We start from the raw sequence: 23,404 nt of genomic DNA on the forward strand, positions 1-23,404 counted from the left end.
AGAGCAATGGAATTTCCTATTTGATTAAAATGGTAAGTTGCTTGATATAAACATAAGCCCAGATAGAGTTCAAAAAAGGAGAAATCACAGTTATTTAGAAAGGCTTCATGAGGAAGTTGTTATGGGGATTATAAAAGCACTCACAGCCAATTGTAAATGTTGAGAGAGTAAGGACTTTGCCTTTTGATTCAGGAGGTGCTTGAAGGAAATCTGACTTCCAATAAGTTTCCTGGAAGCAGGGACCCCTGGGTGGCTCAGTCGTTAAGCATCTGCCTTTGGCTCAGGTTATGATTCCAAGGTCCTGGGATCGAGCCCCACCATCAGGCTCCCTGCTCCGCGGGAAGCCTGCTTCTCCCTCTCCCACTCCCCCTCCTGGTGTTCCCTCTCTCACTGTGTCTCTCTCTGTCAAATAAATAAATAAAATCTTAAAAAAAACAAAGTTTCCTGGAAGCAGGCTTGACTTTACAATGGAAGGAGGGGAGTAAAAGTATCTTAACATTTATTCATCTCCCCCAGGTGTCTTTCAGATGATGTTTTAGAACAACATAAATCGATTTTTCATTATACAAATACAAAAAGCACATCCTTGTCTCATGTTTTGTTGGGTTGCTATACAGCTGGAGTTTTCAAACGATTTGGTCTTAACATTCTTAAAAATATTGAGGACCCCAAAGAGCTTTTGCTTTTTTGAATTGTATCTACCAGTATTTTGACACATTAGAATTTAAGTCAGACAAAAGTTTAAAAATATTTTTATTTTACTAAAATAATATTGCAAAAAAATAATACTGTATTATCATTAAAAATAATGATTTTCCAGAAATTAAAAAAAAATTGAGTAAGAGGAATGGCATTGTTTTACATTTTTGTAAATCTTTTTAATGACTGGCCTAATCTAAGAACCTGTATTCTTCCTATCAGCTTCTGCATTCAATATGTGGCATTTCATTGCATTAAAGTCTATGAAAAAAAATCTTATACAGATATGTAGCTGGAAACTCTTCAGATTATTATGGATATTCTTTTTTTTTTTTTGATACCACACTAAATCTTGACAAATGGAATTGTTTACAAAATTGTTATTGCAACATGTAATCTGAAGCCATGTTAATAACTTTTTAAATTCTGTTACATGAAAATACACGTGTCCACCACGCACCTTGAATTAATCTCTTACCCCACAGTGATTCTACATCGTGAGGCATTGGTCCTTTGGGAAATAATGGTTCACTGATTGTGGCAGATTTTCCAAACATGGACACAATTTACTATTTAATATAAAACAATTTAATATATAGGTTGCCTGGGTGGCTCAGATGGTTAAGCGTCTGCCTTCGGCTCAGGTCATGATCCCAGGGTCCTGGGATCGAGTCCCGCATCGGGCTCCCTGCTCAGCGGGGAGCCTGCCTCTCTCTCTCTCTCTCTCTGTCTCTTATGAATAAATAAATAAAATCTTTAAAAAAAACAATTTGATATATATATGTTACATATATATAATAATTTGTTTAATATAAAACGAAATCACATACTTTCTCATCAGAAAAGCCTTTAAATATTGGGAAGCTGTGAAGTTTATGTGGATGAGAGCAGTTTTACAAAATTCAAATGATTCCTTGCAAACTTGAATTCTACGCAGGCATGTTGACCACGCAGTGATGAGGCGCTGAAGTGCAAGCAGCATGTTTGTGATGGGGTCTAGAATTTGGGGAGCATAGATTCGGGTAGAAACCCCACAAGTGTCCTGTTGAGGAAACACGGTGAGGGGACTTAAAGGCAATGGGGCAATGGCTGTGGATTACATCAGTTGTTTTCCAATTATCATGATTGGAGGCTACATTTGAATTTAAAATTCACTGGCTTACTTCAGTCACCTCCCGTTTTAATAAAAAGCACATTTTCCCCTGTCCTCAGAGGCCCTTCTCAGCATCTCAGTGCTCAGCTTCCTCCTGGCCCAGTTCAGCAGCAGCAAAGGGAGCAGGGGGGACAAAGGGAGTGGCACGGGGGACAAGGGGGCGTGTCACGTCGCCTGGTGGGCGGGGTCTGTGGCCTGCTCCACCTACTGCCAGTCCTTTACCTGAAAGTGAGAGGTTCCTGGCCCAAAACTAGGGGCCGGTTCCACCTTAGGAACCTGCCGGTTCTCCCACCTGGAGAGTGTACTTGCCCTTTAATAAACTGCCAGGCACTTGCTACTTTCCTTCTGGCTGTCTTTATGCAAGCACTGATCCCTAAATACAAATCTCCGGGGAATCCAAGGACAGAGACCTCCATTCACACAAGGCAGACTCTCCCACCGGTAACATATTCACACAGGGAAAAGGGCGGGTAATGTCTTGGCTTTGTTAGAAAAGAGTCTTGATCTCTGGACCTCTTGGAAGGCTCCTGGGGATTCCCCCGAGTTCCAAACTACCCTCTGAGAACCATAGCTATGAAGGGACAGGAAAATGAACACACATGGGTCATATATTTGAGACTCCATCCATTTCCTTTTTCACCAAGGCTCTGTGTCTGTTTTTTTAACCATGTCTGCCATAGTAGGATGGTTTGTGGAAGGATGGGGAACAATATTGATTTTATTTTCCAAGTTCTAATCCTGGGTTGAAAAGTTCAATTTTTCTACTCCCTCCTCCCCCCTCCCCTCCCTCCTTCTCCCCCTCCCCTCCCTCCTCTTCCCCTTCCTTTTCTTCCTCTCCTCCTCTTCCTCTTCCTTTTTCTCTTGCACTTCCCCAGATCTTCGCACAGTGACAGGCACACGGAGGATCATAGGGGTGCAGTAACTGTCCAGGAGGTGACCTCCACATGAAGTTGGGTTGCAACCTTTGCATATCTTATTCTCACATCTTTGTTGTCCAAAGGTGGGGTCTTCTCGGATTTTGGCAATGTGGCTTTTTTTTCCCTTATTTTTGCTACTGGAATAATGACCCATTATATTCTAAAGTTCATGACCTGGATTTTATTTTTGGTGTCAACTGTACTTAGGCATCATTAGACACAAATAGAACAAAGGATCATAAATATATTTACAGAAAGTAAGCTGAAAAACAAAATAATAATTTCTATACCGGATGCTACCAGTTGGTGACCGTTTGCCAAGTGTTTTATTTAACCTGAGCCGACAGATTTTATATGTGCTTTTTATGACCTTGTCTTGGAAGATTTTATATGAAAGCCATCATGGCATTTTGCAATACTTCAGAAGCCAAAAAAGAATTGTGGGAATGTGCTTTTCACCGGAATGATGAGGGATTTTAAATGGAGGCTGTGCTTGAAAATATATGCCTTCTTATAATGCCTGAACATTAGTGATACCAGTAGAACACAAAATTAGTCCATTGACATGTTATTAATCCCTGAACTAACTTATTCTCTTTAGGCCTCTTACAAATACAGTTACTAATGTATCATGTCCCAAAGAAGGAAAGCGTGTTGGAGGATGAATATATGAAACTTGTTCTTGAACAACTGCTTTTGGGAAAGTAAAGAAACTCCACTCAAAATGTTCAAATGGAAAAAGAGGTATTTTCGAGGGATACTAAGTGTCTATTACCGGAAAAGATGTAGCTGAGTTAAAAAAAAAAAAGAATAAGAAATTATTTGAATAAGTGTGATGTAGGTACATATAGACATTTTTAGTAACAGTGGTCTGAACTCATATTATGCAGTATATGTTGTGTGTTTGTTTATAATAAAATGCCAATTCATCTGATCTTAGTTATATTTTAGTAGGCATTTTTACATTACCTATAGATGGGACTCTGAAATCATAAGGAAAAGGAGTATTCAAAGGCAGCCAGTTCTGTAAAGATTAGCATACATTTTCTTTCTCATAAGGTCACCAGCTTCACCTATAAAACACATAGGTCACAGAGAGAAAAGAGCACCTCAAAGACAAAGCTGAATTCTGAGGTGTAGTATAGAGGCCATGAGCTTTGGAATCAGATATACTGAATTTAAAATCTGGTCCTAATGCTGTGGTGGTTATGAGTCCCCAACAGTTCACCATTTTAGACTTGACTATGGAGATTAAATAAAGGAGTCAGAATAAAGCTTAGGGCACTTCATAAATACCCAGTAAAGTTTGTTCCTTCGGTTTTCCTTTCAACCTCACACATATTTGCTATCTTAATTTTTGGGTGGCCTACTTTGAGTTCTTCTAAGTTTGTCTTTATTCTTTCAGAAAACTGCCCTCACCTTTGACAACCTGGACTCACTTTTAATCGCTACCGTTTGAGTACACCATTCTTTAACCAGTTCTGTGTCAATGGATATCCAGGCTGTTTATAATTTCCCAGTATTTTGAGCACTGTTAAAGGAATATCCTAAGACATAGATATTTTCATACGTGTGCTGTTATCATGGTAGGATAAATTCTTGGAAGTAGAGCTGCGTTGGCCATTGATAGGCTCAATTATATTTTGATTCACATGGCTAAGGTGTTCTCTAAATCTTTGACCAGTTGTTATCCTATTGTGCATGATTTCTCCTTTTCAACTTCGGAAGGCTTCAAACTCATTTCTTCAAATACTTACTAATATTGCATTTTCTGAGATATTTAAATCTTTGCTAATTTGAGAGGCAAGTAGATTTTTGATTTTTATTTATTTATTTTTTTTTTTAAAGATTTTATTTATTTATTTGACAGAGAGAGACACAGCGAGAGAGGGAACACAAGCAGGGGGAGTGGGAGGGGGAGAAGCAGGCTTCCCGCTGAGCAGGGAGCCCGATGTGGGGCTCGATCCCAGGACCCTGGGATCATGACCTGAGCCGAAGGCAGACGCTTAATGACTGAGCCACCCAGGCACCCAGATTTTTGATTTTTAAAGAATATTTGCTTTCCATAGTTCTTTAACTATTAATAAAGTTTAATATATTTATGTGACATTAATTTTATTTTTCTTAGGGGTAACATTGTTCATAGCCTTCGCCCACTTTTATATTGGCTATCCATCCTTCTTTTTTAACAATTGCTTTGTAATAACTTTTTCATATTAGAGATATCATGGTTTGTCATATTTATTTTATGTATTATATTTTAAAAAGTTTTGGTCTTTTAACTTTGATTATGACTGTCTTGGTAGAAACTATATTTTTATTTTATATTGTTAAAATTGTGAGGTATACTACAATTTTTCTGTACCTTTTAATATTTTTATTATGCATTTATTCATTCAATCTCCCACCGGTTTAAGATTGTTCTGAGGTACAGTGTGATACAAGAAAATTTTTATATTTTCCAGATATCCTATCTTTCTAACACCATCTTTTGATCAATTATTTTTTTTCTCCTCAAAATAAAAAATGGTTTTTGAAGGACATTAAACCCAGTATAATTTTTGGAGTTGCTATTTAGAGCTCTTAAAAGAATTCTCTTAGCAGAGTGCCCTATCAAAAAACCTGAGAGCATTTTCCACATTTACACTGCAGTGTTTATTCATTATTTTTTTCTACATATATATATGGAGCACTTGCCATAATCAAGATACTATGCTAGGTACTTTGGCCAGGAAAAAGGAATAGAGAGATGAATATAGCGTGGTCTCTATTCTCTAAGACAAATGCCCATTTGGTCGGTACCAAGCACAGTCCCATAAGCAATTCTAAGGAAATTCAGATAAATTCTATTGGGATTCAAAGTCAAAGAAGATGATATTTTTGATGATAAGAAGAAAACATTTAATGTGGATCTTAAACTCTGATTATAATGATGGCAATTCAGAAGAGAGAAAACAAGGTGTAAAAGACAGAAGGAGTAGAAAATGACAGAAATGTACTTAAAATCAAAAGAAAACCTAGATTCGAGTCATCACTCAGAGGAAGTAATGGCAACGCAGGCTTAAAACAAAGTGTGGGGCAGGGGTGCCACGGTGGTTCAGTCAATTAAGCAACTGACTCTTGGGTTCAGCTCAGGTCCTGCTCTCATGGGTCAAGGGATTGAGCCCTGCTTCAGGCTCCACACATAGTGGGGTGTCTGCTTGAGATTCTCTCTCTTCCTCTCTCTCCCTCTTCCTCTGCCTCTTCCCCCACTCATGATTTCTTTCTCTCTTTCTCTAAAATAAATAAATAAATCTTTTAAAAAAAAAAAGGAAAAGAAAAAGAGAGTGTGGGGCAGAGCCCTGAAGACTTTATTATGAATGCCAGGTTGAGCTCAAGTTTAATTAACTAGTGAATGGGAAATCATGAAAGGTTTATGACAAGAATTTTGATATGATCAGATTAACAATTAAGACCAGTGTCAATTATGCAGCAGTTCACAGAGTAGACTCCAAGCAAACACATCATAAAGAGACACAAATCCTTGACATATGACATTTTGAGTGCTTTGGTGACATCTATCATGCTTTTATTTGTAAACAGAAAAATATACCTGATTTCAAGACAAACTTATATGAAGACAACTCATCAGTAAAAGCTGTAGAAGAGGGTTTGTCAGTGTTCCTTAAAATGTGGGCATCAACTGCCCGTTAGTGAATCATACTGCATGGTATCAATATTGGAGTAAATAATTCAAAAATAATAAAATAAAAACATCTGAACTAGATTTTAAGGTAAAGAAAATATTGGTGTCATGCCAATGCAGAAGATGTTACCATTTATAAAAAAAATATCCCCAGCAGTGGAGTTGATCAATTGTGAGTTAAATCATAACTCACATAAAGACTGATGACAAAATTTAAAAAAATAGATTTTTATATAAGAAATTTTAGTGCAAAAAGTTGTTAAGGACCTGGTCCTTAAAATGTTGTGCATAGATCAGGACTTGATTAACATTCTTAATAAATTAAATTTTATTTGCCTGTAAAATAAGATTTATACTAATATGAAAGAATATAGTAGTTTATTTTTCATATTGTGTGTAATTAATTTCATGTTATGTCTAACTATGATTTGATTCAAGAATTTGCTAAGAGCCTTTTTTCTGATTTCAAATGGAATAGATTTACCATTAACTTCTCAAAAATATTGTGACTTGTGCCTATTTTATCTGCCAGGAGTATGGCTTTCAGGGATGCCTTGTAGATTTGTTGTCTTCTGTAGCTTTAACTATAAAATTAATTTTATATCAGAAATGCTATTTTTAAACTTATTCTTGGAGAATTTAATTGATTTATTAACTTCTATGAAAATAAATGCTTCAATGGATTCCTGTTTCTATTTGACAAAATTTTGTAACAGACATTGTACTGGGGATCACTGGGCCAATAGCACCCAGTTTCTACATATGTACCTATCATCACACTTTCTCTCCATGCTTTGATTTTTCCAGATGTTGGCATGGAATCATCACACCCAGTTAATGAGCTTATGCCACCCCATTCAGATTCATATTTTTCATATGCACTGGAGTTAGCTTATTATGTACTTTTACCTTATAGAGAGGAATATTTTTAAATTACCATTCTTATCAGTATTTTATGTTTAAATTAACAGCTGTTTATGTCCTTTTTTAAAAGATTTTATTTACCTGAGAGAGAGAGAGCACGAGCCAGGGGAGGGGTAGAGGGACAAGCAGACTTCCCACTGAGCGGGAAACCCAACTCAGGACTCTATCCCAGGATCCTGAGAACATGACCTGAGCCGAAGCAGACACTTAGCAAACTAGGCCACCCAGGCACCTCTAGTTAACAACTTTTGAAGGATACAACCATTTGGGAGATATAACTAATAATAAGAGAAACTTAAGGAAACTAAGTCACATCTAATTTATATTTTAAAAACTCCTCCCCAAAAACTATACCCTTAGCTGAGAATTAGTCAAGATGAACTGACCAATGTGGTTCTTTGGCTCATGTATAACCTTACAGAATATACCAATTATTAAAATGTAATTACTTTCTTTGTGAAAAAACAACTAAACTTGAATTCCACAATGTGAAATGAACATGGGTACATAGTTTCATCTATTTTTTTTTCTTCAGACACCAACAGTTTCCTTCTGAGCATAGTTTAAGAAACAGTACTAGACACTTATTCTTTCCTAATTTTTGTTATCTACCCGATGCTGCTACTTCCTTTATGATATCAAACATGGCAGCCAGTCCACTCCTTCTGTTCAACCAGTCTCAACTGGTTGAGGAGTCTCAACTTCCTCTTCTTTTTGCATTTGTATCATTTCCTGGGCATGACTGATCCAGGGGTGACCAGATGGCTTCAGAAAGTATAGAAACTTTAAAAAATGATTTAAGTAATGAATATGTTGGAGGGTCTAAAATAATAATTGTAGATTTATATGCTACCCCTCCCAACAAAGTAAAATGTTTGCCTCTAATGTCCCTTTATTGACTGGATATATGATGGGTTACAGATCATAGTGAGCAATAGCAAGCAAATCCACATGTCGAATGACATACTGATATCCTGCTCTATCCACTAAAGTTTGAAAGTTGTCCTTTGCTGATAGGAATTGTATAATAATCTTCCCTGAAGTTTATAATAATACATTTTCTTTTATTTATGAGATCTATGTTTCACATAAATAATTTATTAATTTATTTTTAGATAATTCATGAGTAGAAAATAAAGCTAAATGGTGAAGGAATATGTCAGTTACTGAAATCCGGACTTAATATCTTAGCATACAGGTCATAGCTAGATATAACTTCTCCAGTGACATAACAATCAAGCCACAATCAGAACTGAATCAGCAGAATAGGCTTTCTTTCCCTTCTGGGACTTCCATAACGCATATATTGTGCCATACTAATGCAGATATTAATAATGGGCAAAACTGGTTGTGAGGTAGATGGGAATAATCTGTACTATTTTTGTAACTTTTCTGTCAATCTGAAACTATTCTAAAGTAAAAATTTTATTTAAAAAAATAATTAGGTCAGCAGACAGTCAGGAAATATTCCTGTTGTAAGTTGAAAGAGTGATAGGCAGAAATGAGAAAACCCTGGAAACACATTTAGGTATTCTGAATGAAACCGAAGAGCTAAAGTGGGTGGTAAGAAATGTACCTAAAAACTTGGAGGCACTGAGACTGGAGTGGAGTTCAAAGAGCTAGTAATTAGCCTTGTTGAGCATTGCAGGTGGGTACCAAGTCTATGTGTGAGTTCAGGAAGTGAAGGCAAGTAGAAAAAGTTAGACAGGAGAGCTGGAAAGATACTGGAGTGGGGACTGGGCTTTCCCAGGAGCCAAATGGATAGCAATGGACTAGTGTTTCCGGGATGGTGCCAGAGTAGACTTAGTCGAAGTTGTGTTTGTTCTTTACTTGCTGCAGTTGTAAGAGCTGCTATCCTGCTCTTTAAAGGGTAGCTTCTTCAACTTATAATAGTTGAGCTTGGGTGCTGAACGAAGCATAGGTCAGGGAAGAGAAGATGGCGGGAAAGCTTGCTAGAGATGAGATGAGGAAGACAAATAAGTTTGAGCACGTATGATCAGCAATGAGAATAACAAAGGAGAATCGGACACAAGAAACATTTATAAGACAGGGTCAGGAGACCTTGGTAACCAACTGTAAATTGCTGGTAAGGAGAAGAGATCACATCATCGCTCAAGATTCTGAGCTTGAATGGCAGCGACATCATGGTGAGGGGGAAGACAGTGCATTCAGATTCATGCGGGACTCCAAGCTGCCAGGCTGCACCCAGGTGGGGCATCTGCAAGGCATTTGAATTTATGGGTTGAGAAAGCTGGAAGGAATTACCCGTGAGGATACTAATCTATACAAAGTAAATATTGACTATTAGGAGTGGGTGACATTATTAAAGCAGAATTTTCTTGTGGGAAGATCACTAGGGCAGAATTTTGAAAAAAAAAAAAAAACATGTAGGAACAGCAGTTACTGCTAAGTGAAGAGAAGCTAGTGGATGAGATAGAACATATGGTTGTCAAAGAAGGAGAAGACCCCAGAGTGTGCAGGAACATGTGACTTTCAGGGGATGTTTCCACAGCTCTCCCTTTTCAAGGGCTGGGATAACTTAGTGAACAAATTTGCAGGTGCAGTATTTGTGGTTTTGCACAGAGAAGTCTCCCACTGTATGTGTTAGTGTGAAAGAGGTCAGGTGCCAACAATCACTGTGTACATCCCTTTCATGATCATTACTATTATTCAAAGGATAAGGCACGTGAGCACAGAACATTGAAACACATACCATTTGATATACGTTGCAAACACACAGTGAATTCATAATTGCCCCATCACTGTAGTGGATTTTCAGTGTATCTAATGGCAAACAGTGCCCAATGGGTTGCCTCTCCCTTCCTCTCAGACAAGAATAGGTTCATGTCCTCACTAACGCACACCCACACTAGAGTCTCATGTTTTATGTAGGAGTGGATAGTATATCTAATTCCTGATGTTACATTTACCAATACTTTCCCATTCCCAGGAGTGAATTCTGAAACTAAACTTAATTGTTTGTTCAGTGAGAGGTGGGGAGTGGGGGGGGCTCTTGAAGATTCACTAGTCCGGATTCTAGATTTGTGCTAGACAGAGGACATGGTAAAAGAAAAAAGCAGAAGAGGAGCTTGCCCATCATGGCCTAAAAAGGAAGGTGGAGGAGGTGGAGGAAGTGGAGGGGAGTATGTTGTAGAGAAGCCTAGATTGGATCCTGGGCACTGAGGACCAAGGACAGAGCTTGAGGAAAGTTCCAGGTAAAAACTCAAGTGACATAATAGCCTTCATGTGTAAGACCTAGGATGGTAAAGTACAAAACGAAAATGAGTGAGGGCCCTTGATTCTCCAGCAACTCACAATCCAACAAAAAGAGCATAAATACAGTGCTAGCTTGTTTTCTCTTTCATTAAATACTAGGAAATCTTTGGAATCAAAGAGGCCATGTCCAAGGGCACCATTTGATTAAGCCTCTGAGTCTTGGTTTCTGCTCAGGTCCTGATCTCAGGGTGGTGAGATTGATCCCCACGTCAGGCCCCACCCTCAGCAAGGAGTCTGCTTAAGGCTCTCTGCCCCTCCCTGGTACTCTCTCTCTCTCTCTCAAATAAATAAATAAATCATTTTTTTTTAAAGGCCATGTCCAACGACAAGAAAATGTTTGTTGACATTGCTTTATGACTACGAAGGCAGTTGGTAATTTGGAAAGTTAAAACTCTGAAGAGAAACTATTTCTGGAAAAAGTTAAGCAGAAGTATTTTACATTTTCCCGTCTCTTGCTTTATCATCTCATAATTTCTATCAGAAGAAAGGCATTCCCAATAGCTTTGATTCACGCATACCAGATCCATTAAGGCAGGATAGTTACCTATCAAGTTACTGATACAGAATTTAGGAACATTTGTGAAATAACCTGCATTAAGTCAATTTCATGTAAACACTAAACTTAGATAATCAGTTGAACATAAGGACTCAAATATATCTGGGTGTGATAACATTAATCTCAACCCATGATTGTTTCCTCTGATTTTTTCCCCTGACGATATTAATTCCTTTGCATAGACGTCATCCTGTCTCTCATAGAACGCAGCTCTGTTTTTCTGCATAGGCTCCCACATAACAGCAGTCATTAATTTACTGATACCCTGTCTATCAGGCCCACATCATCTTGATTAGGGCTGTTATCCTAATCAAAAGGCTGATAATTAAGACTATCCATCTGTAGAGTTGTAAGTGGTAAGATAAGTCGAAGATCCTAATTAAGATTATTTAGGTGTTACTTAAATGCCATCATTTGATTCAGCTAATCATACCAGCAGGTACATTAGATTTGCATTAATGTTCTGCTGAAGCCAGCAGCTATTTATCCAGATCAAAAATGTAGATTGCAGACACCGTTTCAAACATCTCTATTTGAAAGTGATATAGAGACAGTATGTATGTTAAGATAAGTACGATGTTCAAACAGCTAGGTTATTTTAATGTTTCTTAATTTACTTTATGATAATAAGTGAAGTATTTAAAATAAACAGCCTATTTATTGAATTTGCCGTGTACCTGTCATCACCGTGCACCATCTCTCACACGTGCTTATGCGAGCAACCATGATGCGTTTTTACCAGCCTTTCCCAATTTGTCACATGTACTAACTAATGTGGTGAACATCTTTGCAAACAAAGTTTCCTAAATAAAAATACTTAGGAACAATGAAGGATTTGGGCCCCATTAAATACCTGATGCTTAAAAAAAATTAAAAAAAAAAATACCTGATGCCGCATTGAGAATAAGTAAGAGAATACTTCCTTTGCTCTTATAAGTCACATCAATATCCATTCATCCAAAAATACAAATATTCAAGAAAATTACTATAGCAAAGTATACTTCATCACTATCTTATTTTCTATGACTTTATCCTTGGTTAATAGAATACACAAAATATATCACTCTCTTTAAAATTATTTAGGTAAAATCAGGTGTGTTCAGAGTACCCATATCAGCTATTGCTATCGTTACTTTCCCCAAATGTTCATAACCAATAACGCTCCCACTAATAATGTTACTATTAATAATATCTAGAAAAAGAGGCTGCATTTATTTGAAAGAACAAGTCCTATAAAGTATGTGGCCAGTATTTTGAGTTCTCTTGATGTGTTGTGAAGGGGAAAATATGCACCTGAATTTTCCATAAATGTGTAACTTCTGCAATTGTTGTATTTCAAGTAGGACAGGAACACAGACAAAAACTGGAGTTTTTAGGAGCATGGGAGTGAACTCAAACTTATGAAACTCCTGCTCAAACTAGACATTAACACACTTCATAACATATACTACAGCTATTAAACTTTTTGCTCCAGAGCAAAGTATGTAGATGTCAGTTAAACATCTATAGTATATATAAAATGTATCTATCTATATCTACATAATGTACCTATCTCTCTATATATCTATGTATATAATATATAAAGTATCTATAAAATATGAATAATCAATATTATATATATGCATATCTAATCAGTGTCCAATTCCTTGAGTGAGTAGATATTTTAATATTTTTCCTACTGAATATTGGGAATTTTAAGGAAATGCATGATTTCCAGAAATCATTATTCATCCTTCATGATTTATATAATGTACTTATATATATATATTTTAAAAGATTTTATTTATTTATTTGAGAGGGAGAATGAGAGAGAGAGCACATGAGAGGGGGGAGGGTCAGAGGGAGAAGCAGACTCCCTGCCGAGCAGGGAGCCCGATGCGGGACTCGATCCTGGGACTCCAGGATCATGACCTGAGCCGAAGGCAGTCGCTTAACCAACTGAGCCACCCAGGCGCCCTATAATGTACTTATATTTGAGATGTGACATACTTTATAGCTCATTTTTGTTATAGGTATCTGGTGTTCAAAACAGTGGTTTATATTTCAAATCACAATTTAAAAACTAGCTGGCTTTATTTTCCATAATTTCCACAGTGACCTTTAAAAATCTAATGGCAGTCGTAAGTATCAATCTATTCCCTACACACACCTTAATAAAACAATTCTAATTAGCCAGATACTCCAGTGTAATTTTCTCTGCCCTCAGCTAATAAAGGTCTTAGGTGATAAACCTAGAGATAGTGCTTAAAAACCCAAAAGAATAAAAAGGAGACCGGAATAGCCCAGATAATGGAACAGAGACTAATCTGGCTCTGAATAATTAGGGATGAATATATTTGGAAGTATTAAGACATTGAAGCCACTAAGACAGCACTCCGTAATCTCATTTTGTGGAAAGTGTCCAACAGTTCCTTATTTATGGTTCCTTTATTATAATGTGACTAATTCATATTTTTCCTTAATAGTTTTACTAAAATTAATTTGCTTTTATTATAAAGAATAAACATTTATTTGAAGTTTATTTACATTGCAGATAAACCATAATTAAACTTACCCTTCAGCCTTCTTGTTATATGTTAGTTTCAGGATTTTGTTAAAGGATATTTTGTTTTGAGAAACTTCCTGGGACACCTGAGTGGCTCAGTCTGTTAAGCATCTGACTTCCTCTAGGTCATGATCCCAGAATCCTGGAATTGAGTCCTTCCCGTATTGGGCTCCCTGCTCAGTGGGGAGCCTGCTTCTCCATCTCCCTGTGCCCCTCCGCCTGCTCATGCTCTCTCCCTCTCTCTCTCTCAAATACATAAATAAAATATTTTTTAAACAAAAGGAATAAGTCTAAGTTCTAAATATAGGTTCAAACATAAATTATATTAATACTATTGATATTATTAACTCATGGTGTTTCTGAGCACATTTTTCTCATCTAAAAACTGGGAATAATGATATCTAACTCATAAAGATATTTTCAGGCTTGAGATTCTTATTTTCACACTTTTTTCTTTCTCAAAGAAAGCTCATCCTGCAATGTGTCCCATTTTAGTAAATGACAACTCCATTCTTCCATTCCCTTGGAGACATCTTTCATAGCCCTTTGTTCCTGCTTTCTGTAATAAATTTATCAACAAATCCTGTTAAGCTTTCTCTTCATAACACATCCATAGCCTTATCATGTCTGGCTATCATTACTGAGTTAGTTCAAGTTCTTGCCTGCCGGCCAAGAGGACAGCAACAGTCCCCTACCTAGCTCCTCGTTTCGGCTCTGGGCACCACATCCTGCCCATTCTAACCCAGTCGCCAAAGTGACCTGTAAAAGTGCACATTGGTTCCTGCCACTAGGTATGGTTTTAGTGTTCGTGTTTCCCCCCACCCCCACCAAAAATCCTATGTTGAATCCTAATGCCCAGTGTAAGGGTAGTAGCAGAGAGGGCCTTTGGGACATGCTTATGGCATGAAGGTGGAGCTCTCATGAATGGGATTAGTGTTCTGATAAAAGGGCCCCAGGGAGCTCCCTGTACCCTTGTGCCGTTCGAGGACCCCTTCTGCAAACCAGAAGTGGGCCCTCACTGGAGCAGGCTGGCACCCTGATCTCAAACTTCCAACCTCCGAGACTGTGAGAAATCGATTTCTGTTGTTTATAAGCCACGCAGTCTGTGGTACTTTGCTACAGCAGCCCAATGGACTAAGACACCACTCCTGTGCTGGGAGCATCCCAACGGCAGAGTCAAGATGCTGTCAGTGCTCCTAACTACATACCCAGCAGGTCAGCACTCTCCATGAGGAGACCCGAAAACCTCAGTGCAAACGCCTGTGGCTCTTTCTTCAGGACTTCCTCCAGCTGTCCCCAAGAAGACCGTATGGAAGCACAGAGGAGTGCATGCCCCTGGGAGCAACCCTCACCCAGTGCTGGAGGAAGTGGTGGATCAATATTCCAGAGAGAGACTGCTCTGAGATGTGTGATATACCACCTCCCAGAGGTCCCAACAGGATGGGAGTCCCGTTACCCCGAGCAGTAACCTGCACCTGAACAAGCATGAAGTTTGCTCCCTTCCTTTTCCTCTCTCACTTTCCCGCTCAGTACTGGTATCTCCTGGAATCTCCTCCCCCCAAAATGACTTAGCTTCAAATCCTTGCCTCAGGGATGGTGTCTGAGGGAGTCCAGGCTACTTCTCATGTCCAGATAGGGTCCTACCAACCTTCTTCCCACGTTCTCTCCCTCACCAATGTCATCTCCTACTGTTTTTCCCCCTACACCATGTTGCCCTTGCCCTCCTCCCCTCACACTGAGCATTTTCCCACCTTGGAGCCTTGACACATGTTACTCTGTCTCCTGTAAGGTTCCTTTGTCACTTGTCACCTTCTTAATCCTTCCCTGTTTGCACCTCTATCTCCACCATACTCACCAACACTTACTCACTCCCTAACCTACCACCTTTTTCTTTGACACCACTTGACATTATATATATTATATACGTATGTATTAGATATAGATATATAGATATGGATAGATATAGATACATAAAACCTGTCTCTTCTGACTGAACATATGTCCCATGATGGTAAGAATGTAATCTGTTGTGTCCACTACTGAATCTTCAGTGAATAATCACTAGAGTATACATATAATTACTCAAGATTTCATGAATAAATTGCCATTTATTAGTACTGTGAATTTGGGCAAACTATTTAACTTTTTAAAGACATCTGTCCTTATTTATAAAATGGGGATAGCAATTGCCTAGTACATGTTAGGTACTCAATAGATGATGTTTATACTTATAGTTAATACTTTTACATTATTTTATACACAGTAGGCATCTTGTCAAGTTATAGTACAAGCAGTAGAAATGCTTCTGGTTGCAAGAAATTTAAATTATGCTGGTGACATTGAGATAGAATACCTAGAAATAAAATGTACCTAAGCATACCCTAAAACCATAGCCATAGCGTTGAAAGCTCTTTAAGTTGCCAATGTCTTGATTAGAATGTTGTAGTGTTCCAGACTAGAAATAGTCTAAGTAACTCAGTTTGTGCATGGAAAAGATTATTTCAGAAGAAGACCTTGTGGAAATTTAAGTTGGACTGCTATATGTCTTAAGGAAGAGGTCAGATGCTTTAGAAGATTAGAAGAATTTGTCAGAACATAGACTGGCAAGAACAAATTTTCTTAATTTTTTTGGTCTTGTTTGTTTTGTCCTCTAACATAGAACAAAGAAGAAGTGAAACAACTTGAAAGAAAACCGTGATAGCAAAGGTCAGTTTTAACATGACATGGGAGAGAACATTTCAGGGAAGGAGTGACAAGGTCATAGCCTCACTGGACAACACAATTCTTCACCGCTTACACTAAGTTAATTGGGAAGGGATGGTTCTTTACAATGGAGATACAATATGATATCCATGGACAAAAGGACTGAGCTTAGAGATACCGATTGAAGTTGATTTCTATTTTGTTTTCTAAAGCCATTGTAAATGAGAGCTAAGTACTAAAATAGTAATTGTGATGAGAGCTTAAATTAAAATAATATTGGTAGAAATATTTTGAGATATAAATGTATGATCATGATTGTGAAGCTAATGTAAGAGATGTGTGGTGGACCCCAAAGTTTAGTGTTTAGTATAACACACATACACACACACACACACACACACACAGGAGTAAACAGCTCAATGAATTGAATGGACTGAACACAGCTTCCAGATTCATAAACAGAATTCGATAGTATCCCAGTAGCCCCCCTCGGACAGACCCACATGGGATGGATTTCTAAGTAGCAACTTAAAGAAACAGTGTGGTTTAGCTATTTGGGGTGACAGGTGGCAACAAATTCAGAGAGTTTGGGGGTCAGTATCTGGACAATTCTCCCATCAATCCTAGTTCCACTATGAGGGCCTAGAGTCATTGATTTAAGTTACACTACATCCCATTTCACATCCCTTCTAATGATTCTGTGAGCTTTCTAATATTCCTTAATAAATCCCCTCCTGCTTAAAATAGCTTCAGTGGATTTTGTTTCCTACAGTCAAAGACCCCAAATGAAACAAAACATTAATCCGCTTTATGGAGGTGGAAAGTCAAAATTTATTGAATAAGATCCCCAAGGAGTATGAATGGAAAGAGAATTTTCAAGAATAATTGCAAAGTGGAAAATTGATGGCAGAGATATTTGCAAAAGATGTAGGGAGCTATGAGAAGTATCCAAATAAGGTTAACGTTAACGTTGATCCTTCAGTAATATTATGGATTAAACAGTCCCACAAAATTAATAGGTAAAAGTCCTAACCCCCGGTACCTGGGAATGTGACTATATTTGAAAATAGGGTCTTTGCAGAGCTAATTAAGGTAAAATGAATCAATGAGGGTGGGCCTTAATCCATTATGACTGGTGTCCTTACTAGAAGAGATTAGGATGCAGACATGCACAGAAGAAAGACCACAGGAGGACACTGGGAAGAGAAGGTGGCCACCCACAAGCCAAGGAGATCAGCCTCCCAGGGAACAACCCTGCCAACACCTTGATCTCAGACACTAGAATTCAGAACTGTGAGAAAGAATAAAACGTCTGCTGTTTAAGCCACCCAAGCTGTGGTGCATTGTTATGACATGCCAAGCAGACTAATTAATACAAGGAAGGAAAAGTGTTTTCAGATGTCCAGCTGAGCACAGGGATTCTGAGGGAGGGAGAGAAGGAATAATCTCGGAACTGCACTGCTTAGCTCAGAGTCATTGGCAGTAAGAATGAAAACCAAATTTTACCCAATCATGGAGGCTCACTTTATAATGAAATGAAGTCCTCCCCACCCCAGAAAGTAAGGTCAGAATGAGGCATACACAAAGAAAACTGTTAAATGTAAAATCCTCGCTTTAGAAATAGGTGTTCTCTACCTGGTGCGTAGAAGCTCAGAACCAAGACCCTAGAAGACATTATTCTTGCATTTTTATCAGTCCCTTTGTTCAAGGACTGTCTTGTTCCACAAGACAAAAAAGATGCTCTCAACAAATCATCTTGGCAATTTTATGTTGACTTACTGTTTTAAAACTATATCGGTGTGTGACCTTTACTTTGTGGTACATAGTTCAACAAATAGAAATTTTTAGGTAGTTCTCAGGGTCATCTTTTATGAACCGAAGTATAGGATTTTTATATTGTTTTGAATATGTTGGTAGCATCTGATTGTATGAAAATGATGTCAGGTTAATTCTAAAGTAAATATACTATAACCAAAAACCAAATACAAAAAATAAGGATATAAACATAAAGAAATTATTTAAAAACTTATCATAATGATATTAAATTAATTTGGAAAATTAAAGAAAGACTAGGAATGTGTGTTCATTTTTTTCACACAGACTGAACCCTAAACTAAGTTCATATACATAGGTATAGAAATGTATGAGTTTTTTTGGTTAAAATTATTCTCATAATTGTAGATGCTTTTTAGATGACTCAGGTCATTTGCTTACCACAGAAACATTTACTTTAGAAAGTACATTTTTAAAATTTTATTCACATTGGCTAAGATATACAAGCCAAAGTTTCCTGCACTTGACCTTAGAGGCTCATCCTTCTGTAATATTTTTTTTTATATACTTTTCCAAAGTGTTTACTTTCCTAATTACCTCCTTTTACATTAGTTGAGTTCCCTCATGCTGGTCTAGAGAGTTCTGCTAGCCCACTGGTATTTGCACATGGAATTTAAATATTTGCAAGAGTACTTGCCCCTGTTCTTTACTCATCAGTTAGCAAAGTCAAACATCATTTACTCTCAGACCCTGCAACCAGCATGGAGGGAAGGCTAGTCAATCTTTCCCATTTTGTTCATCTGTTCTCCAGACAGCATCCGTTTTCAATGCCAGGGTCACTGGTTATCCATTCATTCTCCATCCATTGAACATCTACATGACAGGCACAAAATTTGGTCTGAAAATTTAAGGAGTTTTACCCTAATGGGCAGAGACAGATGAGCAAATAATTACAAGGTGATTCACCATGTTCCTGTGTGCACCACACATAACGAGCACCCAGAGGAAGGAGAAGCAGGCTCCAACTGGGAGAACTGAGATGTCATCGTACAGGTAGGTCTGGCATGGTGTGGGGCACCTCAGCTGAAATCTGGATGGGGCACTTCATGGATAAAGAGAATGTGATCTATACATCCTAAATGTATTATTCAGCCTTCAAAAAAAAAAAAAAGAAAGAAAAGAAAAGAAAATTCTGTCATTTGCAACAACATGGATGAACTTGGAGGGCATTATGCTGAGTGAAATACACCAGAGAGAGAAAGACAGATAATGCATGTTATCATTTACCCATGGAATCCAAAATAGAAACGTAGAGCTCACAGGAACAAAAAGTAGAAGAGCTATTGCAGAATACCTGGCTGGCTCAGTTGGTTAAGCCTCTGATTCTTGGTTTTGGCTCAGGTCATGATCTCAGGGTCATGAGATCGAGCCCTGCGTGGGGCTCCTCACTCAGTGTGGAGTCTGCTTGCATTCTCTTTCCCTTTCCCTCTGGCCCTACCCCCTGCTCTCTCTCTAAAATAAATAAATAAATCATTAAGAAGAAGAAAAAGAAGGAGGAGGAGGAGGAGGAGAGTGGTTGCTAGGGCCTGAGGGGGGGGGGAAAGAGGGAAAAGTTCATAACAGGCTGCAAACTTACAGCAGTAAGACAAATAAGGTCCGAGGGTCTAATATGTAACATGGTGACTATAGTTGATAACACTGTATTGTATAATTGATATTTGTTAAGAGAGTAGAACTTAAACGTCCTCCCAAGCATACAAAAGGTATATAAGTGGGGGACAATGTTTTCGGATGTATGCATATATCAAACCACCATGATGTACACTTTAAATTTCTTACAATTTTATTTGTCTATTACACCCCACTAAAATTGAAAAAAAAAGTAGGAAAAGGCAAAGCTATCTTTTTGTTTATAGAAAGAAAAGGTTTCTAAAGGAGTAACCAGTCCTATTTAAACAATTAGAAGCAATTAAATATTATGGTTTATGATGAAGTGAAAGAAAATTGAAATCAATGCTTAGTGCTTCCAAAGGCATGTGGCTAAGAGCGCTAAGACAGCAATAAGCCTGCAAACCCTCGGAGAGGAAAAGTGATTTACTCCAGAGCAATGAGTTCATCCTCACGCTCTGCTTTGCAGGGAGCTCAGGGACCAGTCCCGCCCCTCTTCCTGTGTAAACCTGGTGTAAGTTTCCAGGCATGGTATAGATGCCATGTGTCCATGTGGCCCGGCTTCTTCCCCCTTGCTCTCTGGGTAACTGTGTCAAGGCCTTGGCACTGAGCCAGGCAGTTTGCATCCCATGTGAAATCTACACCATAAAAAACACCCTCTGCTTGTGAAGATGGTTTGCGAGCTTGTGTGAGACCTCAACACATTTTTATGAATTCTCTATGGATTCAACTTCGATTCTTGCTGAGACGTGTTCATTGACATGGCCTTCTGCTGTTGAAATATTTGTGTGTAATTTACCTCAACAGATGGTGCAGAGACACACTCACCCTGATTCTCCTCATTTAAAAAAAGTGTATTATTTGCATTTCCTCCTTACACTTAGTTTCTGTGTTCGAGTAGGCAGCATTGTTTCAAGGAGCCACCCAGTCATGTTTCCCAGCCCCGGAGATATTCTCGTAGGGTAAGTAGTTGTTGAAGGAATGCACATCAGGAACTGGAAGGACGTTGACACTGTGGTAACCATATCTTATGAGGCTCTTGCTGTGGAGAATACATTGTATGTCTGGGGATAGGTGCTCTTTAAATCCACATGAACATGTGTGCTTGCTAATGCAGCCATAAATGGTCCAGATAATATTTTTTATGTCCCCTGAAATTTAATATAGGGTGCAAAAGGGAATATCTGTTACACAGAAATGAAGTATCCTCCCCCCATCTCTCCAAGTCTCCAACATTTCATATATCATCAAACATTCCTGGCAAAACTTTATATTAGATATCAAATTAAAAATGTGTATATGTGCATGATCTGTTCACGCAAAAATACAGGCACCTTTTGGGTGGCTGTGATGGGGAATTAGGAAAGTCTTTTCTCGTGCCACCAGGATAATTGAAGAAGGGAAGGTTTTCTATTTAACACAACTTTGAAGAACACTCTGCTCCAAATTTGAGAGACGGCGTTTGAATGCGAGTCTTCTGCCTCTCTAGACAGCCTGGCGATCTGCTGACTTTGTTCTGGCTTCAGTCACTTGCTTGGAAGCTCACGAAGACACTCCACTGGGGAGACAGTGGAGAGAAGAGCAGGCTGCAACTATAAACTTGATTGCTTGTTCTTGTCATTGGCTTCTCCTCCTGGCACGCCTTTCGTCCTGTGGATTTGCTCTGTTGTGGTTCCTGTCAAGGGAAAAGAGAACTTTTGGTCTTCTCGGAGATTTTCGCTGCTGGTCACTCCTTAGACTAAACCCCCTGCTCTTACTTCCCATCATCAATTTTCAGTACCCCCACTTCACCCACACCCACATCCCAGACAACTTCCTGTGTTGTAAGTCTTCCGACCTGCTGTGTGGTTAAGATGTCAGACCCGTTCGCAGGACGACACAGACAGATAAATGACACGAAAAAGCAGCCCATAAACACGCCAAGTATACATTACAGGTGTACTTGAAGGTAGCTTGATGAAGATGACATTTTGCATCAGGGGGAAAAGGATAAATTAGTTAACATATGGTATGGGCCAATTGGCAAACCATGAGGAAAAGGAAAATGGAGTTAAACCCCTACCTCACAACATGCACCCTAATAAAATCCAGATGGATTAAACACTTAACTGTAGAAAATTGAACCACAGAAGCCCTGAAATGAAATTTAGGTGAATACGTGCTGTTGGCATAAAGGAGGCCTATGGAAACACACGGGCAAAGACAGAAGGGCAGGGGAAAGAGGAGTAAATTTGACTGTGTGATATGAACCTTCTGTATGGTGAAGAAATAACATTACAGGTGATATAAATATTTTGCAGTATACCGCCTAAATGTTAGTACTCAATATCCAAGTATCTCCTGATACTAACTGACTCTATCAATAGAAAAATGGACAAAGAACCTAACTGGTGTTGAGAAGTAGGAATCAGTTGGCCAATGTGCTCGTGAGAACTTTTAGGCAAATAAGCATAAAATGAAAGAAAAGGCAATAATCAAATTCCATTTTACCTATCAAATGGGGAGTTGAAATGCATCATTCAGTAATTACAAGGCTGGGGGTAAATACATCCTCTCATATATCATGCTTTTTTTTTTTAAGATTTTATTTATTTATTTATTTGACAGAGAGAGAGACAGCAAGAGAGGGAACACAAGCAGGGGGAGTGGGAGAGGGAGAAGCAGGCTTCCTGCAGAGCAGGGAGCCCGATGTGGGCTCAATCCCAAGACCCCGAGATCATGACCTGAGCTGAAGGCAGATGCTTAACCAACTGAGGCACCCAGGCGCTCCATATCATGCTGGGGTTTAAATTGGTTCTTAATGGTAAGCAAATCACAAAAATGCAGCAAAAGCTTTAAAAAAATTATAATTGATGCCGAATTTCCATTTTAAATAGTTTGCTATAAGAACATTTAGATGTAATATATTGTTTAAAATTTTTAAGTATTGAAAACAATTTACATTTCAAATTATAAAGGTTTGTCTAAATAAATTGTGATACATAAAAGAGGATACTATATATCTAATTACAATGATTCTGTAGCATATTATTTAAAACCACGGGTAAACAAATTACTACTTAGGTATTAAGTATATATAATGGGTATATATAAAATAAAAAAAAAAAAACTGTGTAACACCTGATAACAAGTACTATGTGTACATTTATAAATACTAACTAACAAATGAGGTTTATTCTTTATTTTCTTTTTAAAAATGCGTGTTTCCATCAAACAAAAATGTCATGTACATGTCAGACAAAATTATGTTACAGTAGGTATCTTTATAATTAAACTAATTGAAGTATTACTTCCCCTTTCATAAAACTCTTTTGATGATTCCTAGGAGGTTTTAAGTGATCAGAGAAGGATAAACAGATCCACTGGGGAAAATGTTTGCTTTCCAAATTTTCATTGCTTAGATGTGGCTTCTACCTTCTACCTTCCCAGACAACCACTGAACTCCATTCACATATTTAGCTATAATTAACCATTATCCCTTCTTTTCGTTCTCTCTGACTCTAAT

The sequence above is a fragment of the Neomonachus schauinslandi genome, chromosome 3 (genome assembly GCF_002201575.2).
Source record: "Neomonachus schauinslandi chromosome 3, ASM220157v2, whole genome shotgun sequence".
Taxonomy (NCBI): domain Eukaryota; kingdom Metazoa; phylum Chordata; class Mammalia; order Carnivora; family Phocidae; genus Neomonachus; species Neomonachus schauinslandi.